Source organism: Tupaia chinensis, unplaced genomic scaffold, assembly GCF_000334495.1.
Source record: "Tupaia chinensis unplaced genomic scaffold, TupChi_1.0 Scaffold000081_1, whole genome shotgun sequence".
Taxonomy (NCBI): Eukaryota; Metazoa; Chordata; class Mammalia; order Scandentia; family Tupaiidae; genus Tupaia; species Tupaia belangeri.
Window position 1 is genome coordinate 2,903,283 of NW_006159542.1, and position 10,911 is coordinate 2,914,193.

At 40.7% G+C, this 10,911-nt stretch overlaps 1 pseudogene; it reads right to left on the reverse strand.

The window, feature by feature from the left end:
• Positions 1-9,788: 9,788 nt before the first annotated feature.
• On the reverse strand, positions 9,789-10,561 carry LOC114006635 (developmental pluripotency-associated protein 4 pseudogene; annotated as a pseudogene).
• Positions 10,562-10,911: the final 350 nt, after the last annotated feature.

The window sequence follows — 10,911 nt, forward strand, 5'->3', positions numbered from 1 at the left end:
GCGTGCGCTCGCCAGACAGACAGAGAGAGACATAGAGACAGAAAGCGAGAAATCACCCCCCGGGGGGATGGTCACGCCACAATCCCTTCTCCATTCTCCTCTTGGGATCATGGGCACACACGCACACGCGCCCGGCGTGAGTTTTAAGCCACCTGGTCCGGTACGTGAACCGCGGTCGACTACGTGGGAGTCCAGCGACATAGCCGTTACGCTAACTGCTGGTTCCCCACACCTGGCGAGAGTTTTAAGCCACTGGGTCCAGGACTCGAACCACGGTTGACTACATGGGGAGTCCAGCAACATAGCCATTATGTTAACTGCTGGTCCCATCTTCTCTCTCTCTCTCTTTTTTTTTTTAAAGAGAGATTTTCGCTATAAGGCATGTGCACTCACAGGACAGAGAGACATAGAAAGTGAGAAATCACCCCCCATGTCACAATCCCTTCTCCTCCATTCTCCTCTCAGGATCCTGGGAACCCATGCACACATGCTTGGCATGAATTTCAAGCCACTGGGTCTGAGACTCGAACTGCGGTCAACTATGTGGGAGTCCAGCGATGTAACAATTACACTATCTGCTGGTCCCTTATTCCTCTTCTTTAATTTTTTTTTTCCTAGTTCTATTTCTGATCATCTTCCCTTTGACTCTTGCCCCTCACATTCATGCCAATTCTTCTTTTCTATATTTATTTTACACAAATGATGTGTTGCTTCTAACTGGAGTAGCAAAGTGAGTATGAGAAAAAGCGGCCTTGAGGACACTATCTGCAATAACAGGGTATAGACATCTAAATGTCTGGGCAGAGTATTGAAAAGTGTAATGAAAATTGACTTGCCAATATATATCAGGCTCCCTGAGATGAGAGGAAGTTGAGAAGAGTAAAGCTCTTCTGAATGAAAATATATACCAAATATCCCTGAGAACTATCTGAAAGGAAATGTAGCATTCTCACCCTTTGAATAATTTCCAAGTAAATAGTCAAAAACTCAGGTTAGAAAAATGAAAACAACAAGCTCTTTCCCACTATACAAGATGGCAGGTGAAAAAGCTGCAAAGCAGGATACTAAGGAGAAGAAACCTGAAGCCAAGAAGGCTGATGCCAGTGGCGAGCTTGAAAAGGGTGACTCCCAAGGCTAAAAACCCCAACAAGGGGAAGCCCCATTGCAACTGAAACCCCGTCCTAGTCCGGGGCATTGGCAGATACTCCTGGTCTGCCATGTATTCCAGGAAGGCCATGTACAAGAGGAAATACTCAGCCACTAAATCCAGGATCGAAAAGAAAAAGGAGAATTCTTGAGACTGTCACAAAACCAGTTGGTGGGGACAAGAATGGTGGTATCCAGGTAGTTAAACTGTGCAAAATGCCTAGGTATTATCCTACTGAAGATGTGCCTTGAAAGCTGTTGAGCCACGGCAAAAAACCCTTCAGTCAGCATGTGAGAAAGCTGCGAGCTAGCATCACTCCTGGGACCATTCTGATCATCCTCACTGGACGCCTCAGAGGCAAGAGAGTGGTTTTCCTGAAGCAGCTGAGCAGTGGCTTGCTACTTATAACTGGACCGCTGGTTCTCAATCGAGTTCCACTGTGTAGAGCACACCAGAAATTTGTCATTGCCACCTCCATGAAAATTGATATTAGCAAAGTAAAAATCCCAAAGCACCTTACCGATGCTTACTTGAAGGAAAAGAAACTGCGGAAGCCCAGACACCAGGAAGGTAAGATCTTTGGCACAGAGAAAGAAAAATACGAGATTTGAGAACAGCGCAAGATTAATCAGAAAGTGTGGACTCACAAATTTTACCAAAAATCAAAGCTGTTCCTCAGCTCCAGGGCTACCTGTGATCCTTGTTTGCTCTTACAAATAGAGTTTATATTCACAAATTGGTGTTGTAAATTTTTTGCCAAGAACCTAATTAAATAACTGATTATATATATATATATAAAAAAGAAAGAAAGAAAAATGGAGAAAACAATCTTCTACTGGCTTCACGAGGCCTACTACTGATTTTCTATGATTATGGAGACTTCTACAAAGTCTGGAATTGAGGGGATTTACAAGATACTGTAATATAATCATCCCATGATTTTTAAGATATGCAAAGGTTCATCTTAGCTGGAAATGACTTGATCTGGCTATTTGCTAAATGGTTGAAGGGTGAATGCTCACAGGTTTAACTAACTGTCTTGTGAGGACTGCCTAACAACAGAAGAGGCTGATGCAAGGGAGCTAAGCCTTGTCCAGTGAAGATTATTGAAACAGTCTGCTTGCTGCTGGCCATTTTTGTATTGCTGAGCTATGCTGTCTGCCTGGGCATCCATCCAGTACCTACTCCATTCTACCAAACATACCTATTTTACAGAAAGGACTATTCTCAACTTTTATACCATCCTGCTTTAACCAATCACGTATGAAGGCAGAAAGCATGACCAAAAAAGAAAATAAGAAAGTTCTTTAAAAAACCCTTTATACAATCAGATTTTGGATTTCATATCACACTCCCTTCTTATCGTTAGGTAGTCCTCAAAAGGCAGTTAAATCTTTCAGCATTCACACGTCAGTGAGACAGTATGTAATCTCAAAAATTCTGCTGAAGCTATTTAATTTCTCTAATTCAATCAAATTTGGAATGCTTGTCAGAACCTTTTTTAGACTGGTGCCAACAACATTTCCATATTTGCTTGTATGTGAGGACATTTAGACATAAATCAGAATTTTGACTTGCTAAAATGTAATCTTTTATAGTTAAAAAAAAGTACATTGACACTAAGCCAGAATTTTGTAGATAAGATTATAAATAAAGTGATTGTATAACTTACTGTCCCAAGCTGACATTTTTGAGAATGAAATAAGCAAATTAATCATGTCAAGGCAACAGGAATAAACCAAGGCTATTGTAGTTAGATTGGGAGGTATAGTCACCCTCATTATAAATCACATTTTGAGTAAACATATTCACCTAAGTATATCTCCCAAGTGTTAGGAAAAGGGATGCTGGAGAATTTCTTTCTCCCTATCTACTTTCTCAGTTTCTTTCCTCGCCATGTTGGAGTTTCCTAATGGCTCCTCCAACATCTTCAGCTACTTTTTCTTATCCTTATTCATAAGCGTATGAGCTGAATTCTACGTAAAAATAGAACACTAGGGACCAGCAGGTGGTGTAGTGGCTAAGATGCTGGATTTCCACATGACAGTTGGGATTCAGAGTCTTGAAAATCATGCCAGGCACATGTGCGTGTGAACCCAAAATCCCAGGAAGAGAATGGAGGAGAAGGGATTGAAGTATGGGGGATGATTTCGTACTTTCCCTGTCTCTGTCTCTTATCTGTCTCTTTGTGGCTAGCTCGCCCACCCTATGGCAAAAACCTAAAAATAAAATAAAATAAGTAAATGAATAAAACATTAAATCTACTTTTAGACATACTTGATCTTCAGCTGCTAAACAAGTAGACAGCAAAACAGGTACAGTGTTTAGGGAACTCCAGAGTGGTTACCATTATATAATAGCTACTGGTATAAAAGATCTATCTATATTTCCTATTTTCCTCTAGAGAAGAAACTTTATATTCTCTCTGGTTTGTAAAAAGGCAACAACGTTAGAAAGTTAACTGGAAATTAAATGAGGTCTTATGCAGAATAGCTTATATATCTACAAACTTCTCTTGATTCTAACTTATGTAGCATTCACATGGCTTCTCATCTCTCCCTCAAGCAAAGGGAGAACAAGTATGCCTTATTCATAAATATATGTATCTATGTTGAATGCCTGAGATATCACAAGACATGTCACAAGACAACCATGTCTTCACAAGGTTAAAGAATGAGGTAAACCTATGATGGTTGGCCCAATGCCCTGTGGGGACTTCAAGAAAATGTCAGCCATAGAAAGATCAAAGGAAGGACAAATGATGGGAAAAAGATGCACTCTCAAAACAACTTTAGAAAACTGACTTTTAAAGTGGGAAAGAAGGTATCTATCTACAAATTAGGCAAATACTTTTCTGAAGTTTCCATGTGAATGGGAGCTGAGAATGAGGTCATCTTCAAGTAGTGTCTCCATGTTTGTCCCAAGCACATAAAAAATCACTGTTAGAAGAAAGAGGAAACACGCTTTTGATAAAGATTATAATATAATAATAATGACTTTAAAAATAGCTTACATTTACATGGAATTTACCATGAATTAGGGACTATTCTGAATACTTTTCATATATTATCTCAGGAAGACTTGGGCTTGGAATCCAAGTTGCTCTGTCACTTAAGAGAGGTATGGTCATGAACAAGAAGGTTCTTAACTTCTCTAACATTATTAGGTTGTTGGGAAGGTCATGATGTATTTTTTTCTATGTTTTCCTATGCAAAAATGTATTATGACTTGCCCAATGACCCAACAGTGTCTTCGAATGTAAAATAGTCTTAAAGTTGTTGTGGAAACATTTGATCCTATGCGTAAGTGTCAGTACAGTGCTGGCATAGTGGTCCTTTATCTCTTGTGTTTGACACTCTGCAAGCCTTTGGATGACACAAATTGGTGCTTGGTGAACATGGTCTGAATATCACTGAGTAGTTAACCATTCCGATATCACATGATAGGGGAGTTTCACTTGAATGCCTATTAACTTTAAAAAGATTGTGAGCCTTTCTGCTTGGGAAAAGCAGTTCTTGCTTCTATGACTTATTTTCTACAAACATTGAGTGGTTTGAGTGAAAAGAGCCCAGGAGGATTCATCAAAGCCAAGGGAGACATAACAAGAAGAGAAAAGACTATCTATTATCTATTATGAAGGAGTAAGTTAATCTGCCTTTCCTTTCAGGGTCCTGAGATTTAAGATTTTCCTTTCCCAGACCAGCATCCATGGAGAGGAGTCTAAATAGCTACACTATATCAACAGCAATGCTCATTTCTTGTGAACTGGCCTAGGGCTGGCTGCTTGTCCTGGTGGTTAATACAGCTGTATCTTACATGGCCAACTGTGTCAGATGAGTCCTGGACTTGGCAGCTTGAGAAAATGCCAGGTGCATATGTGTAGGTGCCCAAAATCTCAAAGGGGTAGTGATGAAGGAGAAGGGATTGTGGCATGATTATTTCTTATGGAGGGGGTGCTTTTTCTTTTCCCTCTCTCTCTCTCTGGTGAGCATATATACCCTCTAGCAAAAAAAGAAAGAAAGAAAAAAGGAAAGAAAAGAAAAATCATGCTCCTTAAAAAGAAAGAAAGAAAGGAAAGAAAAGAAATATCATGCTCCTTTCATGGTTTCCTTTTGTAAAAAACTTAAGAGATATGATATTTGCTGCCCCACTTACTACAAATCAAGAAGGTAGATGGTTTATGTTAGTAATTCTTAGTACTAAAAGACTTGCTAATTAACATAGTCAATAATCATAAAATTGCTTTGAGAGTGAGGTTAGTCTTTGTAGATTAAACTCACTTTACAAGTAAAAGAAAGATCATGAGCATAGAAAGAAACTACATGACCTAGCAAAACCACAGCTAGTAAAGAGCAAGAATAAAGACTAGAATTGATGAATCCTGAATCTCAAATCACAGTGCTTGTTCAATCAACTTTCATCAGCCTTCAGCAATTTTGGGTTTCTTTTCTGTAATTGTTCTTGTAAAATTCAGAAGTTGGTTTTGTTATTATTTTTCCTTGGTATAATGTAATAAGCAAAAAGCAAAGTAAATTGTATGTATAAATTACACATATTTTTATACACACATGTACCTACACATAAAATGTTTGGTAAAAATTTAGTTTTAACAGTGACCTACTAATAAGTACTTTTAGATAGTCAAAGGATGAGTGTGTCAAAGTCCTGCCATGTCCCTTTGGAGGACTTGCAAGATAAGATGCTGTATGTAGGGGAGCTAGGAATATAAAGTGAAAAAAAGATGCAGGGTGGGAACCAGCAGTTAGCGTAATGGCTATGTCGCTGGACTCCCACGTTAGTTGACCGCGGTTCACGTCCCGGACCTGGTGGCTTAAAACTCACGCCAGATGCGTGTGCATACGTGCCCAAGATCCCGAGAGGAGAATGGAGGAGTAGGGATTGCGGCGTGACCATCCCCCCTGGGGGGTGATTTCTCGCTTTCTGTCTCTATGTCTCTGTCTGTCTGGCGAGCGCATGCTCCCTGTAGTGAAAACCTCTCCAAAAAAAAAATAAAGATTCAGGGTGAAAAAAAAAAATACATATATAAGTTGATTGATGCTGGGTATGGTGATGCATGCCTCAGTGTAGTTATAAGGTGGCTGACTTCCATGTTATGTGTGTTACCCTAATCCTGACTCATTCTATTTAGACAGCCCATAAAGATCAGTATCAGCTTTCAGTGTATTTGCCTAGGATCTTGGCATTTGCCTGTCACCTGCCTCCCATCTGCATGCGGATCCTATTCTTTTATTTCTGAGTTACTTGAGCTCTTTGATATCCTCAGATTATACCACAGTTTCAAGAAACAATCTCAGAGATATCGAGGACTATTTTACTTTTAATTATTATGCTTTTTTCCCCTTTATTCATGATAGAATGCATGTGTACACACACAGACACAGACAACCTCCACAGGACCTGGTCATGCCACAGTCCTCTACCTCCAGGCCTCCAGCCCATTGGATCTTGGTACTCATGCATGTGCTCAGCATGTTTCAGGCTAACCCAGCTGGGGATTCAAACCACAGTCACTGTTTGGGATCCAGTTTCCCTTGAGCAGTGCATTATTGTTGAGCCATGGAGTCAATCTATGTTGTGCTTTCTTAAACAAGCCACCCTCTCAAGATAAGTGGGATGGCAGTAGTTGCTTCTAAGGTTCTTGCCAATACAGCCAAGAACAAAAAGTCAAATTCTTGGCTTTGAACTCTGAAGTAGGCTCTTGAGGGCCAGGTCCGTAGTGCTGCAGTTAAATGTTGTGCATAGGGAACCAGAGCCCACGTGACCAATAGCAGTTTGAATTCCAGCTGTGGCTGCTTGAAAAATACATCAGGCATATGTGCATGCATGCTCAGAATCCTGATGGGATGGAAAAATGGAGGAAAAAGAGTATTGCAGCATGGCCACGTCACATTATAGGGTTTTCTCTCTTAATAGACTCTAAAGCAGAAATTTAAAAAAGAAATTGCCAGAGGGCACATGCACTTGCCAGAAAGAGACTGAGAGAGAAAGAGAGAGAGAGAGAGAAGGAAACTGAGAAAGCACTCCCTAGATGGTCATTTACAATCCCTTCTGGATTTATCTCTCCTGTTGGGATTATAGGCATGCACACATACATGCCTGGCATGTTTTTCAAGCCACAGGGTCAGTACTCTAAGCACATGGTCAGGTATGTGGGATCCATCCACCCTAACCACCGTGCTATGGGCTGACCCTAAAACGGAGACTTTTAAATTACAATAATTGGGCTGTTTGCAAGAGAAAATATTTTTAAATTCAGAAGTTTGGCTTTGAAAATCAAGGATCAAAACCCAAATATAAAATTTAGACCATAATTATCAGACTGTGGAAGAATATAGGATGATCTAAGAGCAGTTTTCCTAGCTAAAAGGAAGTAAAATTTCTGCCACTCAGCAGAAGAAAGTGAACTGGAGAGGACATGAAAGAACTTGGCCTTATGGGTGTAATTTCTATCCTTTACACTCTTCAAACTGAGTCCCAAGAGGAATATGGAAGAAACGCATGAGCTCTTCTGCTAGGTTTAGGAGGGCTCTCAGAGTGGGGACCCATCATCAAGCTTCCCTGAGCACTGTTATGGCACACCCTGTGGTAAAACCTCAGTCTCTAAGCAGAGCATCTGAGCTAAGGAAGAGCAATGGCTAAATTTAGTATCCAGATAGATGGACCTAAGGCCAGCTTTACAGAATCCTGCACACTCCAGCATGATGTGGAAGAACCTTCAAGAGTTCTCATGCCACAGTATGCTAATTCCTCCAAAGATGGGAATAGATTTACCATATGCTGCAGTAATTCTACTTTTCAGTATATACCTCAAAGAATTGAAAGCAGGGACTCAAACAGATATTTGTATGTCCATTTTCATGACAGCATTATTCACAACAGCCAAAAAGTGGAAACAAGCCACATGTCCATTGACAGATGAATGCATGAACAAGATATGATATATCCATACAATGGAAATTTTTTTAACCTTTGAAAAGACTGAACATTGGATACACACAACAACACAGGTAAACCTACAAAATTATGCTAAGTGAGATAAACCATATGTAAGAGGAAAAATACTGTATGATTTCACTTAAATGAGGTGTTTACAACAGTCAAATTTACAGAGACAGAAAGTAGAGTAGTGGTTATCAGGTCTTGGAGGGAGAGAAGAATGAGGAGTTATTACTTAATAGGTACTGGGTTTTAGTTTGGGAGAATGAAAATGTTGTGGAGGGCCCTGGAGTGATTCCATCCTATGCTACCGTTTTCAGGAGTTGTGGTGGTTTATCTCTGTCCGCCTTCTCTTCCACCACCCCATGGAAAATTTGATGAGGATGGACATGAGCTTCCTGAGGCCCCAGAACTATCTTTTTGGTTGTGAACTGAAGAGAGACAAAGATGATCTCTTTAAGGTGGATAATGATGAAAATGAACACCAGTTATCTTTAAGAATGGTCAGTTTAGGAGCTGGTGCAAAGGATGAATTGCACATTGTTGAAGCAGAGGCAGTGAATTATGAAGGCAGTTCAATTAAAGTAACACTGGCAACATTGAAAATGTTTGTACAGCCAACAGTTTCCCTTGGGGGCTTTGAAATACCACCACCTGTGGTCTTAAGGTTGAAGTGTGGTTCAGAGCCTGTGCAGATTAGTGAACAGCACTCAGTAGCTGTGGAGGAAGATGAATTGGAAGAAGAGGAAGAGGACATGAAATTCTTAGGTATGTCTGGAAGGGTTGGTGGTAGCAAGGTTCTACAAAAAGAAGTACAACTTGCTGACAAAGATGATACTAATGATGAAGATGATTTGAAGATAATGAAACCAAATAAATGGCTCCAGTGAAGAAATCGATATGATATACTCCTGGCAAAAATGCACAAAAATCAAGGCACAATGGAAAAGATTCAAAACCATCAACACCAAGATCAAAAAGTCAAGAATCATTCAAAAAACAGAAAAACTCTTAAAACACCAAAAGGACCTAGTTTTGTAGAAGATATTAGAGCAAAAATGCAAGCAAGTATAGAAAAAGTTTCTTTCCAAAGTGGAAGCCAAGTTCATCAATTACATGAAGAATTGCTTCTGGATTACTGACCTGGAACCTATTCAAGATCTCAGGCAGTGGAGGAAGTCTCTTTATTTTATTTATTTATTTAGGTTTAAAGTATTTACATTTATTAAATTTACGATCAGAATGGAATGTCTCCTGAGTCATCAGTATCCTGAGGAGAAAAAAAGTCCAACACAAAGCAAGTGAGTTTCTTATCCCAATGTCTCCACAGCGCACCACTGAGGAAGTTCCCACTTCAAGAGCTGTTGAAGTCCTTTCTAGTTCAGAAGGGTAGACATTTGATAGTAGGAACAATTTTTTCATCTCATTAACTGGAATGCATGGTTATTTGTGAAAGTCTTTTCCATTTTCAAACATAGTCTCTATATCCCAGCCTGTGAAGCAGCAGACATCATTGGGGGTCCAAGGGTACCATCTATATCCCACCAGTCTGCATGGCCTCTGAACAGCAAAAGGCTTGGCCAGTGTGGAGGACTGGAGTTCAGCTGTCTTAGACCCTGTGGAGTCAATTGTCCAACTTTTCTAATATTAATTACAACCATAGATGTGGCCTTTTCTTGGTATTCTAATCCCGCTGGAGACTTTTTATTAAGATCTTGTTCCTTTGAACACATTTCAGGCACAGCATATTGTCTTCTAGGTGCAGGAGTGAGAAATTGCCGGCTGGAAGTAGGAAGAGTGCACATACACTCTCTTTTTGCTTCTCAGGAACCCAAGTTTGTCCGGCATTAAAGTGCAAGTAAACCCAACCACATGCATTTGCAGGGAGACTTCTCCCATGGACCACACACCACGTGACACCATAGGCCTCTTGTGGAGATTCCGTTGCCTCCATTTTCCTAGCCGTGGATACAACTCTGGCCCAAGAAGCCAGCACAGCTTCTAGGGCAGAGGTTGTCACCTCAATTGCATTAACTCCCTCCAGGAGAGCTGCAGACTCTTTGGGGTTAGGCAAAACCTCTGTGTGTGGAGGAACCACTTCTGGAGGATTAGTTTTTTTCAGAACACATCCCTTCCTGAGGCCTTTCTGAAGATACTTCCCCTCTACCCATCTTTAAGTTTCTTCATAATGATGTCTCAATTCTGGCCTCTTTTGCAGCAGTAGGAAAATCCCTTTGATTTCGGTAAGCATAGGCACACAGTCTTCTATATATATCTAATTTGTGTCCCAGAGCTGATATTTAATTGTTGGCACCAAGCCCACAAAATGTCTTGGTGAAGCTGGTTGATTGATGGCAGTTTAGAGGACAATGGGGGAATTGGTATCTTTTTCTGAGGCTGTAGGCTGTCTTTGCATTTTGTCTTCTCCTTTGGACAGGAAGCTTCGTCCTTCACAGAAATTTTTCATTTTTTCCTCTTTGCTGAGATTGTTGGTAACCCTGTAGATGTGCTTGGTTAACTGAAAACCCATGGTTGCTCTTCACTTTCTACAGACACTTGTTCACATTTCTTTTTTTTTGGAGAGGTTTTTGCCATAGTGCGCGTGCGCTCGCCAGACAGGCAGAGAGAGACAGAGAGACAGAAAGCGAGAAACCATCCCACCAGGGGGGATGGCCACACTGCAATCCCTTCTCCTCCATTCTCCTCTTGGGATCTTGGGCACGCATGCACACGCGCCCAGCGTGAGTTTTAAGCCACCAGGTCCGGGACGCGAACCGCAGTCAACTACATGGAAGTCCAGTGATGTA